Here is a 14,768-nt window from a genome sequence, read left to right on the forward strand (position 1 = left end):
ATTACTTAATTCGAACTAAGCTAATTCGAACTAACGCGTCTAGAACTAAAAACTAGTTCAAATTAGCGTTTTGCTAATTTGAACTAGCAAGTCCACATTGAGTGGACCCAGAACAGGGCTTAAGGATGGCCGGAAGCAGTGCCGGCAGGGCATCAGAGGAGGACTTAGAGCGTGGAGCTGCTGTCTCAGGCTAGCCGAGGGCTGCATTTAAAGGGTCCCGACCCCCACCCCGGACAGACAGTTCTAAGGGGTGCCCCGCTTGCAAAGAAGTTCTGGCTTGGAGTGCCCGGAGTACCCACACTGGGCACATCACACCACTCGGCCATCAGCCCGGCTGCACTTGCCGCAGGCTGCCATCTGGGGAGAGGGGGCAATCGGGGGGCTGCAGGAGAGCTTCCACCCCCAGAAGCCCGCAGAGCCAGCCCAGTCCTCCCCATCGGGGGCTCGTACCCCATTCCTCCCTCACCTCCTTCCACTTACCCTTCCCTAGCCCCCCTTCTTATTGATGTACAAAATAAAGATAACGTTTCTTCCAACATTGACTCTGTCTTTACTGAACAAAACTGGGGGAGACTGGGAAAAGGAGGTGGGAGAGGGGAAGAGAAAGGCTGGGAGAGGGGAGGGCAACTAACATGATCAGGGGTTGGGAACAGGTCCCATATGAAGAGAGGCTACAGAGACTGGGACTGTTCAGCTTAGAAAAGAGGAGACGGAGGGGGGACAGGATAGAGGTCTCTAAAAGCAGGGGTTGGGTGGAGAGGGTGCATTCAGAAAAGTTCTTCATCAGTTCCCATAAAGAAGGACTAGAGGACACCAAAGGAAAGGAATGCGTAGCAGGCTTCAAACTAGTAAGAGAAAGTTGTTCTTCATAAAGCAAATAGTTAACCTGCGGAACTCCTTGCTGCAGGAGGCTGTGAAGGCTACAACTGGAACAGAGTTTAAAGGGAAGTGACATCAAGTCATGGAGGTTGGGTCCATGGAGTAGTCTTAGCCAGGGGGTAGGAGTGGTGTCCCTGCCCAAAGTTTGTGGAAGGCTGGAGAGGGATGGCATGAGACAAATGGCTTGGTCACTGTCTTCGGTCCATCCCCTCCAGGGTCCCTAGGGTTGGCCGCTGTCGGCAGACAGGCTACTGAGCTAGATGGACCTTTGGTCTGACCCAGGACGGCCATTGTAAGCTCAGGGCTCAGGGCTCAGGGTCGGGGGTCTCAGTGGACCCCGTTGATTTTCATGCACACCTGCTCCTGGGTGGCCAGGCTGGCAGCTCTCCTGCCCTAGACAGCCACTTTCCTGTGCCTAGTGCGGAGATCGTGGACGAGGTCCATGATGTCCGCACTAGCCCAGGAAGGTGCCCGCCTCTTGCGGTCCAGGGCAAGCTCCCGGGAGCCGCCAGCCTGGTCCCGGGAAGAGGGGGTGGGCTGGGGGACATCGGGTGGGTGGCTCTGTGCCGTGCCAGGTGCAGGGTCTGCTGGCTGGGTGCTGGCAGGCTTGCACCTGGCACGGGCACCGTAGCCAGCCCGTGCCCCTTTAAGGGGTCCGGGGCCGGGAGGGGGGCATAGAGTTTCCCTGGTGTTGGCCAGAGTGGCCACCAGGGAAAGCTGGGGAGGGCTAGCCTCCCGCTAGTTCGAATTAAGGGGCTACACACCCCTTAATTCGAACTAGTAAGTTCGAACTAGGCTTAGTCCTCGTAAAATGAGGTTTTCCTAGTTCAAACTAAGCGCTCCGCTAGTTCGAATTAAATTCGAACTAACGGAGCGCTAGTGTAGCGCCTATGAAAGTTAGTTCGAACTAACGTCCGTTAGTTCGAACTAATTCTGTAGTGTAGACATACCCTGAGGTTCTTCAAGATGGGTGTCCCTGTGGGTGCTCCACCTTAGATATTTGGGCGCCACAGTGTGCCCAGCTGCAATATTTCAATAGCAGTGCTAGTGATACGTACTTCGCGCATGCACAGAACACTCCACGCTTCAGGCAGTTAATGTGCATGCACAGGCTACGATCCCTTCAGTTCCTTCTCTGTCCCTGTAGGGATGTGTGATGATGGTGTAGAGGGGAGGAAGGCTGGGTGATGGAGCACCCACAGGGACACCCATCTTGAAGAACTTCATTTACTGCAGAAGGTGAGTAACCCTCTTTTCTTCTTCGAGGAATGTCCCTGTGGGTGCTCCACCTTAGTTTGACTGCTTAGATCAGGCATGTCCAAAGTCCGGCCCGGGGGCCAATTGCGGCCCGTGTTCCAGTTTAATACGGCCCCCCAGGTAATTTGGCAATATCTATCTTTTATGGCCCCCAACGAATCCATATGTATTGAGATGAATACATTGTAAAATCTCAGTTAATGTCAGTTGGTCTAAATCAGTTATAAATATATTTGGACACAACATGTATACGTGGTGTTATGTTCCTGTTCATATTTTTTGAACTTAAAAGTTGACAGACAACCTTTATTACCAATAATATGTAATGTACTTTACAATGTTCCTGACATATATTTCAGCTTCCTGGATTTTTTTTTCATCTGGCCTTCAGATATGAAAGGCAGAGTGGTTTAACACCTGTTTAGATTTGTCATCCATGTGACGAAATGAAAAGTATGCCATTTGCAATAAACTTTGCATAAAATAGTTAATTTGCATTTAATTTTAATGGTTCAAAGAATGTCAGGCAAAATGGTCAGCCCTCATGCATGTTCACTTCATCAAATCTGGCCCTCTTTGAAAAAAGTTTGGACACCCCTGGCTTAGATGGAGGAGAGGTATCGGTGGAAAAGCGTAGAGGAGTGCTATGCCCCTGTCGATCATGAATGCATTTCTCAGGGGGTATGTCTATTCTAGCCCCCTAGTTTGAACTAGGGAGGCTAACGTAGGCATTCGAAGTTGCAAATCAAGCCCGGGATTTAAATATCCCACGCTTGATTTGCATCTTCCCGGCCAGTTGCCATTTTTGAAACTTACAAGCCCAAACTAACTGCCCGCGTCTACACGTGGCAGGGAAATGGGCGTTTGAATTAAAGCCCTAAATGGAACTATCTGTTAAACCTCATTGCAGGAGGAATAACAGGTAGTTCAATTTAGGGCTTTAATTCGAAATACCGGGTCCCTGCCGCGTTTAGACGCGGGCAGTTAGTTTGGGCTTGTAAGTTTCAAAAATGGCGAGTGGACGGGAAGATGCAAATCAAGCGTGGGATATTTAAATCCCGGGCTTGATTTGCAACTTCGAATGCCTACGTTAGCCTCCCTAGTTCGAACTAGGGGGCTAGTGTAGACATACCCAGGGAGTGTGAGCCAATGCCCTCACATGAGCAGTACTGCAGGCACTTTTTATTGGTATGGGTTGCAGATAAGTCTATCTGAGGAAACCCCCAGCATTGGACGATTTGGTGTAAGATGGTGGGATCCATTTCCCATTCGTGGTTGGAGGAGAAGTTCCTGCTGAGAGAGTCCACTGTTACGTTGTCTTTGCCTGCGAGGTGTGAAGCAATTAAGAGTTACGTTGTGTGCAATGCACCACGTTCAGAGGCGGACTGCTCCCTTGCAGAGGGGGGTAAGATCTGGCCCCTCCCTGCCTGTTGATGTAGAACTCTGCAGCTGGGTTGTCTGTAAAAATCTGCACAGTGGAGTTGGGCATGTGGTCCTGGAAATGCTGGCAGGCGTAGAATACCGCACGGAGCTCGAGGGTATTGATATGCAGGGTGGTCTCTGCGGGCAACCATTGGGCTTGTGTGGTAAGGGTGCTGAGGTGGGCTCCCCAGCCTACGATCCGTGGTGATCGTAGCAGAGGGGGCTCATTTTTGGAAGGGGACACCAGCGCGCACGTTTTGTGTGTTTGACCACCATTGGGGTGAGTTCCTGATGGTGAGTGGCACTGAGACCAGCTTGAGGCTGGGCTTCCTTGGTCTGTACACTGACCTGAGCCAATGCTGTGGCGGCCTCATGTGTAGTCTGGCATGTCCGTGGTGGCTGCTGCCATGTGGCCTAAGAGCTAGGGAGATGCTCTGGCAGGTAGTTGGGGTGCTGTGCATTGGAGTTGAATGAGCTCCCGTATGGCTAGGAATCTGTAATGGGACAGAGATGCAGTGGCGGGGGTGCAATCTAATCAGACCCCTAAGAATTCTAGCACCTGGGTTGATTGGAGTTGACATTTTGAGAGGTTTATCTGGAGACCCAGGGATCGAAAGAGGTCCATGGTGGTATTGACTGAGTTTTATGTTTCTTGAAGGGAGTCGGCTCTTATAACGAAGCTGTCCAGATAAGGGAAGATGGACACTCCCTGCCTGCACAGATGAACTGCGACTACAGCCAGTACCCTGGAGAATACCCTCGGTGCAGTGGAAAGGCCAAAGGGGAGTACCATGTACTGGAAGTGCTGTCCACCTGCGGTAAATCTCATAGAATCCTAGGACTGAAAGAAACCTCAGGAGGTCATTGAGTCCAGCCCCTGCCCAAGGCAGGACCAACCCCAACTAAATCAACCCAACCAGGGCTTTGTCAAGCTGAGACTTAAAAACCTCTAGGGATGGAGATTCCACCCCCTCCCTAGGGAACCCATCCCAGTGCTTCCCTACCCTCCTAGTGAAATAGTTTTCCTAAAATCCAATCTAGATCTTCCTCACTGCAACTTGGGACCATTGCTCCTTATTTTGCCATCCATCACTACTGAGAACAGCCTCTCTCCATCCTCTTTGAAATCTCTCTTCAGGAAGTTGAAGGCTGCTATCAAATCCCGCCTCACTTTTCTCTTCTGCAGACTAAATAAGCCCAAATCCCTCAGCCTCTTCTTGTAGGTCACGTGCTCCATCCCCCTAATCATCTGAGGTACTTCCTGTGTGCAGGGTGGATAGACACATGGATATACGCATCCTGGAGGTCAAGAGTCACCAACCAGTCATCTTTGTTGAGGGAGGGGATGACGATGGAGAAGGTCATCATACAGAAGCATTTGGAAAGAACATGCCTGTTGAGGCCTCTGAGATCTAAGATTGGCCTCCATCCCCCTGGCTTCTTTTCCATGAGGAAATACTGGGAATAGAAGCCAGTGTTGTGGTGCTGATGGGGAACATGTTCCACTGCTTTGATGGAGAGCAGGTGATCGATTTCTTGGCATAGGCTAGACTCATGAGATGGGTCCCTGAAGAGGGATGGGGTGGGTGGTTGGGGTTTTGGGACGGACAGAAACAGTATGCAGTACCCGTTCTTTATGATGTCCAGCACCCACATGTTGGATGTTATGAAGCACCAGCAATGATAGAACAGTACTAAGTGTAACCCTTCTGCCGGGTAGGCCTGGCAGTAACCAGGGCTGGGTTCAATATCTTGGGGCCATCACACACAGAACCGGCTCGAGCCCCCACCCAGTAATCTGGGAAATTCACGCACCCCTGGGCGCCTCTGAGAGGCAATGCTTCCCCACTCGCAAGCACTGAGTCTGAGTGTAGGAAAGAAACATTTAATGAAACAGAAAGAGAAGTCATACGGCATTAACTTGGGGAAAACACCACAGAGTTCATAACCCCAAACATGAGCCAAGCCCCCACCCCAGCCAAGAATCGCCCGAAGTCCAAAAAGTCCGACACCCCAAAGGTCTCTGTCCCTGGTCCGTGCCACCCAGAGTCCCAAAGTTCACCCGCAGGGTTTCACCTCCCAACCTGGGTAGAAATGGAGGTCGGGGGATAGATAGGGGGCACCTTATACAAAACTCCGCCACGCTCCACCAGCTGTCCCGTTCCACGCCTCTGGACGCTCCACTGGGCACCTGCCGCCGCTCCACACCATGCTGCTGATGGCTGCTCCTCGCCTGCCGGCGCTCCACGCCATGCCACGCCGCCGATGGCCACTCCTCGCCTGCCACCACTCCTCACCACACCACTGGTCACCACTGCTTCACTGGTGCAACAGGTCTGGCACTCAGCCAAACCAGTGATTTCAACTCTTTAGCCACCAGCTTTCCCTGGACTAGCAAAAGAAAAGACTCCTCAGGGAGTCTGCTTTAGGTCTGTCCTTAAAACAAAGGGGGAAAGGTGCAGGCCGGGCCAGTCTTATAGCTCACACCTGGCAGGTACGAAGCAGGCTGACTCAAATCCTTTAACCCAGGGGTCTCCAAACTTTTCTGCCCGAGGGCCGCATTAACTATCAAACAGCAGTTCGGGGGCCAACTACACACTTGAGGTCCAAATAAAAAACAATCAAAACATGGATGTTGTTTTAATTATTTATTTAATATTATTTTATTCAGTTATTATTTAATAACACATTGATACACTACACATGAACACCTGTATTAGTGTGAATGGTGAAATTGTTTCCTGGATGCCAAAATAGAGCCCAGCCCACTAGTGACCTCATGAGAGAGCTAGCCAATAGGATAAGAACGCACTGGCCAATAGGGAGCAATTGTCCACGCCAAGTCCCAACCCCTCTTGCTGTGAGGGACGCGCAGAGCCCGGGCTCAGCCGTCGGTCCGCAGGGCGTGTGGCCGTCCGTTGGCGGCTCCGATCCCCCGCACCCCTGGCCGGGGAGTCTCGCTGCCCAGGGCAAGGGCTGCGCGGGTCCAGAGTCCCTCCTCCGTCCCGCTGGCTCCTCCGGCTTCCCTCTCCTGGCTGCCTGCCCAAAAGAAAGTGAGTGCCGGCCGCCCCTGTCCTTCCGGCCCCTCCCCCTTTTGAGCCGGCACACACGGGGCGTGCCGCTCACCCTGGCGTCCCTGCCCCTTCTCCTCTGGGTCCTGCCGCCTTCCTCGCCTGCCGCGCCTGCGGCTGTGCGCCCTCGCTCCCCTCCCCGTGGGCTTTCCCCTGGGCTCCGCTGCGCTGCGCCGCTCGGCGCTTCTCCGGGGGAGGGGCTGTCAGTGTGGGGAGTTTCTTCCCTGCCCCAGCTCCGCGGCGCTGCGCTTCTCGGCGCTTCTCCAGGGGAGGGGCTGTTAGTGCGGGGAGTTTCTTCCCCGTCACAGTCTCCACGGGCCGGATGAGAGGGCCTCGCGGGCTGCATCCGGCCCGCGGGCCGTAGTTTGGAGACCCCTGCTTTAACCCTTTCCCCCAGCTCTGTTCACTCAACTCTTGAAGGGGGGAGGCTTGTTCTTCCGAGACCTCTAACCATGATGGTGGTGTCTCTCCTGCAAGCACTGGTGGCAGGTTTTAAAGTTCCCACATTTGGGGGTAGCATGATTAGTTACCCCCACAACAGTCCCAAATTATATACAATTCTCCACATTCCATTCCAACACTGACCTTCCATCAGCCCTGGCTGAATGGGATTTACATAGCCACACCTCAGATTCTCTTCTGAGCAGTATTTACATGTCAACAGTTAACACTTAATTACCTTGCAGAGCTAAACAACTGTAGTGGGCACACCCACCCCTCCTTTTAGCTGGCTGACAGCAAGCAGCAGTTCAGCCCCTGCTTACATCAGCATTGTGTGGATATTGGAGTACCATGAAGGCTGGGAGGAGAGGAACGAATTTGCTGACTCCTGACCTGAGCTTCAAAACATTTGTCTATTATTAAAGGGCTGTGACAGGGTGGGCTGGTCGGCAGATTGACACTTTCTGCTCTGGTGTTGTCGCTTCCTCTGGTGACTGAGTAAAGAGGGCAGGTCTATATCTCTGGGTACGTCTAAACTACATGCCTCCGTCGACGGAGGCATGTAGATTAGACAGATCGGCAGAGGGAAATGAAGCCGCGATTAAAATAATCGCGGCTTCATTTAAATTTAAATGGCTGCCCTGCTCTGCCGATCAGCTGTTTGTCGGCAGATCGGGGCAGTCTGGACGCGCCGCGTCGACAAAGAAGCCTTTCTTGATCGGCACAGGTATGCCTCGTGAAACCAGGTTTACCTGTGCCGATCAAGAAAGGCTTCTTTGTCAACGCGGCGCGTCCAGACTGCCCCGATCTGCCGACAAACAGCTGATCGGCAGAGCGGGGCAGCCATTTAAATTTAAATGAAGCCGCGATTATTTTAATCGCAGCTTCATTTCCCTCTGCCGATCTGTCTAATCTACATGCCTCCGTCGACGGAGGCATGTAGTCTAGACACACCCTCTGTGTATAATCTCTGTTATGTTTTCCTTTTGGCACAGGAACCTGAATGCCCAGCGTGCCAAGAGCGGCCCTAGAATCTTTCAAGGAGTGCAACTAAGTGTCGGGAGAGCTTTGGGCCCTCAAATGGGAGGTCTTCCACCCTTGTCTGGACTTCTTTGGGGAAGCCAGATATGTGGAGCCAGGATGCTCTCCTTGTCACGACCACGGCTGCAAAGAAACGAGCAGTGGTGTCAGCGGCGTCAAGGGCGGCCTGTAGAACTGTCCTGGCTTATGGGAGCCCTCATTTGTGTTGGCTTTAAACTGCTCCCTTTTCTGTTCTGGAAGATACTGAATAAAAGTGAATGTCTGCTCGAAATGTGGTGTGTATATTTTGCAAGCATGGCCATGTAGTTCGAGATGCATAGCTGGAGGGAGGCAGAGGCGTAGGCTTTTCTACCCATAAGGTCAAGTCATTTCCACTCCTTATCGGGGGAGTGGATTTTGGTAAGGTATGTTTGGCCCTCTGGTTGGCAGTGTCAGCCATGAGGGAACTGGCAGGGGTGTGTGTGAAGAGAAACTCCATACCCTGTGAGGAGACGTAATATTTTCTATCTGCCTTCCTGCCCACTGGGGATATGGTGGCAGGTGTTTGCCACAGTTGTTTAGTGGGATCCATGAGAGCAGGATCCATGGGTAGCACTAATTTAACCGCCAGTGTGGCATGTAGGATGCTGGTGAGCTTATGTTGAGTGTCAGGCTGTGTCATTAATAAAATTTCTGATGCATCAGCCACCCTATTAAAGAGGTCCTGGAAAGCCCTGGAATCATCACCTGATGAAGGGGCCAGTGGCATGAGGGCATCCTCCGGAGGACAATTGAGTTGGTGGGTGAGATGAATTGTTAGAGTCACCATCAATGAAAGGGGATTGACGTCAGTTTGATCCCCAGACACCTCTAGGGAGGTCACCAATGTGGGTCTCGAGTGAACCTGTTCAGCATGGTGGTATTGTTGCTGCTGCTGGTGTGTTCTGAAAGATGCCCAGGTTCCCAGTAGGGCCAAGTGGGAGGCAAGTGCATAAGAGGCGGTAGCCATTGGTTGGGGTGCCACTAAGGTATTATGGGTTGTGGCTGAGGCGTCATCCTCTTAGGAGAGGAATGCCTGGGTGACATAGCATTTGAGAGAGACGCGGCTTCCTCCTCACTAGATAAAGGAGGTGCAGAAGCTGTTATATTTGCTGGAGGGAACCTGGCTGGTGCGGGGGAGGCGTTAGTACTGAAAAGCGGAGTTGTGGGTTCTGAGGTAACTTCTAGTTTGTCTGCAGATGTAAAAGAGCAAGTTCGAGGCATAGGCAACAGGAGGTCCTGTGCCTGTACGCCTCTTGACGTGTCTGGTACCGGGGAAGGCACACACACCGACAATGTCGAATGTGGAGCGTTGGTAAAACTGCTACTGAGTGCAGTCGGTGGAGCCAGTGGCACCAAGGTTGCCCTGGGTTTTTGTGCCTCAGGGAGCTTAGGCTTGCTAGCCTGTTTCAGCATTGTACCCAGGCCCCAGGACCCTTGGGGCGCAGTGGGTGATCGCAGCCCTGGCAAGCTCTTGTCCGGAGCCCCCATAGGGAATGGAACTGGCTTGAATTTGTGGGATCATCCTTTCTTGGGTGAAGGGGATTCCCTGCTAGCATCTGCACATGTCCTCTTAGATTGGTTAGAGGTTGCAGAGCTCACAGCTGAGGCAACTGAAGCCGCTTTCTCTGACATCGCTGCTGTGAGGGTTTAAGTGGGGATGCAGGAGGACCAGGGTCTAGGACTGGTCAGAGTGCTGTTTAAGCGAGACAGGGCTCAGTTTTAGCTCTCTCGCTTTGTGTGCTCTGGCTGTCAGGTCTCTATGATGAGCGCACTGAATCATGCTGTGGTGCTCCTCCACGCAGCGGAGACAAATGAACACCCTTTTGGGCATGACATATTCAAGCGGCAAATAGATGGTGCCTGAACTCAGGCTGCTTTGGGGCGGGGGTTCTGAGGAAGACAATTTTTTTCTCAGATGGAATAAATCAAATAAAATCAATAATTCAATAAAAGCGGAGGGGAGCGCCTCCGTGGGGCAGTTCCACAAGGGGAAAGTGGGAGGCAGGGCACCTTCGCTTATCTATGGTTCCATGGTTGATTGCAAACGGAAAAAAAATTGTTTTATTCTTAGAGTGAAAAGGAAGGCGATTTTAAGGCAAAAGCTGATAAAAATCTGTGGTAAAAAGGCTAGCTATCTGTCTGAGGAGCTCAGTGCAGAGCACACCAAGGGTTGGACCAACGTCGGTGGTGGCAGAGAAGGAACTGAAGGGTTCATAGCCCGTGCATGTGCATTAGCTGCCTGGCGTAATCTACGCATGCGCGAACTACTTGTCACTAGCCCTGCTATTGAAATCTTTTGGCTGGGCGCACTGCAGTGCCCAAACACCTAGCTATGTCTACACTGTCCCCATTTTGCAGAAAAAATATGCAAATGAGGCAAAGTGTGGAATATCGCCATGCCTCATTTGCATAATTAACGAGACTCCATTTTTGCGCAAAACCCCCTTCTTGCACAAGAGCCATTCTTCCACATTTTTTCAGGAAGAATGGCTCTTGCACAAGAGGGGGGTTTTGTGTAAAAGCCTCTTGTGCAAAAATGGAGCCTCATTAATTAGACAAATGAGGCGAGGCAATATTCCACACTTCACCTCAAGTGCATATTTTTTCCGCTATACGGGAGCAGTATAGACACAGCCCTTAGGTGGAGCACTCACAGGGACACACCTCAACGAAGAACCTTCATTTTTGCCCCCTCTCCCAGAGCCTAAGGGAGCCTCACAAGCACCTTGGCACCTCCCCAGCCATAGGTGGTTGAAAGGAGTGAAGGGAATATTTTCCTCTGCTTCTCAGGTGGGGGCCAGGTCAGTGAGGTGGTTATTCTTTTTTTTAGGGAGGTGGGGTTGGTTGGTTGCTTGTTTTTTTATTTCTCACTTGTGTGGCCCCCAACAGATTTTTCTGTGGGTTATAGAATCATAGAATCAGAGGGGGAAAAGAGACCCCAGGAGTCATCGAGTCCAACCCCCTGCCCAAAGCAGGACCAACCCCAACTCAGTCATCCCAGCCAGGGCTTTGTCGAGGGATGGAGATTCCACCACCTCCCTAGGGAACCCATTCCAGTGCTTCACCACCCTCCTAGGGAAATAGTTTTTCCTAATATGCAAGCTAGACCTCCCCCACTGCAACTTGAGACCATTGCTCCTTGTTCTGCCATCTGCCTCTCTCCATCCTCTCTGGAACCTTCCTTCAGGAAGTTGAAGGCTGCTATCAAATCCCTCCTCACTCTGCTCTTCTGTAGACTAAATAAGCCCAAATCCCTCAGCTTCTCCTAGTAGGACATGTGCTCCCGCCCCCTAATCATTTTGATTGCCTCTACTGTACTCTCCAATTCATCCACGTACTTTCTGTAATGGGGGGCCCCAGAATTGGATGCAATACTCCTGATGTGGCCTCACCAGCACCAAATAAAGGGGAATAATCACTTCTCTGGATCTGCTGGCAATGCTCCTCCTAATGCAACCTAATATGCCATTAGCCTTCTTGACTACAAGTGCACGCTGTTGACTCCAGCTTCTCATCCACCTTAATCCCCTGGTCTCTTTCTGATGCACTGCTACTTAGCCAGTTGGTCCCCAGACATAGCAGCTCTTGGGATTCTTCCTTCCCAAGTGCAGGACTCTGCTCTTGTCCTTGTTGAACTTCATCAGATTTCTTTTGGCCCAAACCTCCAATTTGTCTAGGTCACTCTGGACTCTATCCCTGCCCTCCAACATACCTACCTCTCCCTCTAGCTTAGACTACATCTAGACTTTTTCTTCTTTAGGAAGAAGCTTTTCCAGAAGTGATCTTCTGAAAAAACTTCTTCTGAAAGAGCGCGTACACACTGCCAGAGTGCATTGAAAAAGCGATTTGCTTTTTTGAAAGATAGCATCCACACTGAATGGACGTTATCTCGCATTTAAGCTGTGATTGTTATGGACAGAATGACCACCAGGGCACTTGTGCTTTTTCCTCCTTTCGAAAGAACTCCCTCTTCCCTCTTCATACATGCTTTTTTCCAAAAGAGCGCTTTTGGAAAAAGGTTTCTTCCTTGTGGAAAGAGGTTTACCTCTTTGTTCTTTTGATTTTTTTCAAAAGAATATAGTTGCAGTGTGGACGTAAGTGAAGTTTTTTCAGAAAAATGGCTGTTTTTCTGAAAAAGCTCTGTAGTGTAGACATAGCCTCAGTGTCATCCGCAAACTTGCTGAGGGTGCAATCCATCCACTCATCTAGGTCATTAATAAAGATGTTGAACAAAACCAGCCCCAGAACTGACCCTTGGGGCACTCTGCTTGATACCGACCACCAAACAGCCATTGATCACTGTCCATGGAGCTCAACCATATCTAGCCAGCTTTTTGTCCACCTTACGGTCCATTTATCCAAGCCACACTTCCTTAACTTGCTGGCAAGAGTAGTGTGGGAGACTGTATCAAAAGCCTTGCTAAAGTCAAAGTATATCACATCCATCGCCTTCCCCATAGCCAGTTCCCTCTTCATAGAAGGCAATCAGGTTGGTCAGGCATGACTTGCCCTTGTGAACCAGTGTTGACTGTTCCTGTTCACTTCCTTCTCTCGGAGGGGATAATGGACCCACAGGGGCATTGAACTCTGGGAGAGGGGGCACATGTCCATGGTACTTTGGGCTCTTGAGGGGGAAAACAGACCCACTGGAGCACTGGATTCAATGCGGGGGGGCACATCTATGGTACTGTTGGCAGGAAAACAGAGCCACTGAAACTTTGGGAGGGAGAATGGCCATGGGGGCACTGGGCTCTTGGGAGGGGACACTGGACCCACAGAAACATCGGGTTGGGGGAAGAATGCCTCTGGGGTCTTGGGAGGGCAAGGCCCACATGGGCACTGGTGTCTGGAGGGAAAACACCCCCAAGGGGCACTGAGCTCTTGGCAGGAACAATAGACCCACGGGTTGTTGGGCTCCAGAGGGAGCATGTCTAGAGTGGAACCAGACACTTGATGGGGGGACAACATGGCTGTGTTGGAGGGAACATGTACATGAAGCCCTGGTCTCTTGTGGGGAGGGAACAGACCCACAGGAGTGATGCCAATGAGGCTCTGGACCCAAGGAGGGGACAACAGATGTAATGGGGCATTGTGGGGAACATGCCCATGAGGCACTGGACTCTTGAGAGGGAGACAGACCCACATGGGTGGTGGGCTCTAAGGGAAACAAGTCAGTGGGGCACTGGGCTGCTGGGACATTTATGGGGAATATATCCACAGAGGCTCTTGGATTTACGACCAACCTACAGGGGTGCTGGGCTTAGAGGGGAACATGGCCATGCAGCACTTGGTTCTTTGGATGGTGGCAACACACCCACATAGGTCATTGGGCTCTGGAGGGAAACAATGCCCATGGAGTTCAGGGATCTTGGTGTGAACAAGACCTAAGGGGCATTGGGCTGAGGGAAAATGTCCCCATGGATACTGGGCTGGACCACAGAGCTAAATTGTCTTTGGGGCCGGGCGGAACACGTCCATGCAGAACTGAATTCTTTTGCAGACAGCCCCAGAGAGCCCCTGGGCTCTGAGGGAATATGTCAACGGGGTACTGGGCTCTTCGGGGGAGATAACAGATGCATAGGAGCATTGGGTCTCGAGGGAAAACTCACCCCTGTGGCACTGGACTCTTGGCGCGCACAAAGACCCACAGGGTGTTGGGGGAAACATATCCATGGGGCACTGGGCTCTTGGCAGGACGAATAGAGCTGGGGGCTTTGAGATTTGGGGGACACCTGTCCATTGGGCTGGGACAAAAGAGCTAAAGGATCTTCCCTGGGGGGAACAGTTCCATGGAGCACTAGGCTCTTGGGGGTAAGAGACAACAAACTCACAGGTGCTTTGTGGGTAATCAAGGCTCTTGGTTAAAGAATAACAGACCCACAGGATTCGTGAGCTTGGGGGGGGGGGGGGAGAATATCTCCACTGGGCTCTTGTGAAGGGACAACAGATCCACAGGGACTTGTGTGTGGAGGGGAAACATGTCCACAGGGTACTGGGTTCCCATGAGAACAAATCAGACCCACAGGGGCTGGGGGAACATGTCCACAGGGTACTAGGCTGTTGAAGGCAGCCAACCCCATAGTGGTGATGGGGTCTGGGGAGATCGTTCTTGGGCACTGGGATGTTCCACGGGAACAAGTGACTCATAAACGTGTTGGGAGACTGGGGGAAACATGGCCATGTAGTACTGCATCCTTGGTACCCTCAGGGGCATTGTAGGGGAGACATGTCCATGGGGCACTGAGCTCCCAAGGGTGGGGGACAACAGACCCACTGAAGCTTTGGGGGAGGGGACATGTCCATGGAGTTACTGGACGCTTGCAGGGGGTAACTGATCCACAAGAGCATGGGGCTCTGGAGGAACATGTCCATGGGACATTGGACTCTTGGCAGGGAGACCAGCCCCACGGGGTGTTTGGCTGTAGGGGGAACATGCCCACGGGGCACTGGACTCTTGGTGGGGGGAGCAGACCCACAGGGGCATTGGGCTATGGGGAGAACATGTTCATGGAGCACTGGGCTCTTGGAGAGAAGCCGTATCCATGGAAGCACACAGATGGTGCAGCACATGGCACAGTCTGAGCTGTGCCATGGGCTGCAGGTTGGCAATACACCCATCTCCCCGCACACAGCCTG

At 51.9% G+C, this 14,768-nt stretch overlaps 1 long non-coding RNA gene across 1 annotated transcript; it reads left to right on the top strand.

Annotated features, from left to right (window-relative positions):
• Positions 1-1,876: 1,876 nt before the first annotated feature.
• LOC142818945 (uncharacterized) lies at positions 1,877-6,565 on the top strand. Its single transcript, XR_012896634.1, has 2 exons — positions 1,877-2,118; positions 4,217-6,565. It is a non-coding gene; the product is annotated as an uncharacterized LOC142818945 (long non-coding RNA).
• The last annotated feature ends 8,203 nt before the right edge of the window (positions 6,566-14,768 follow it).

Source organism: Pelodiscus sinensis, chromosome 19, assembly GCF_049634645.1.
Source record: "Pelodiscus sinensis isolate JC-2024 chromosome 19, ASM4963464v1, whole genome shotgun sequence".
In the NCBI taxonomy this organism is placed as follows: Eukaryota; Metazoa; Chordata; order Testudines; family Trionychidae; genus Pelodiscus; species Pelodiscus sinensis.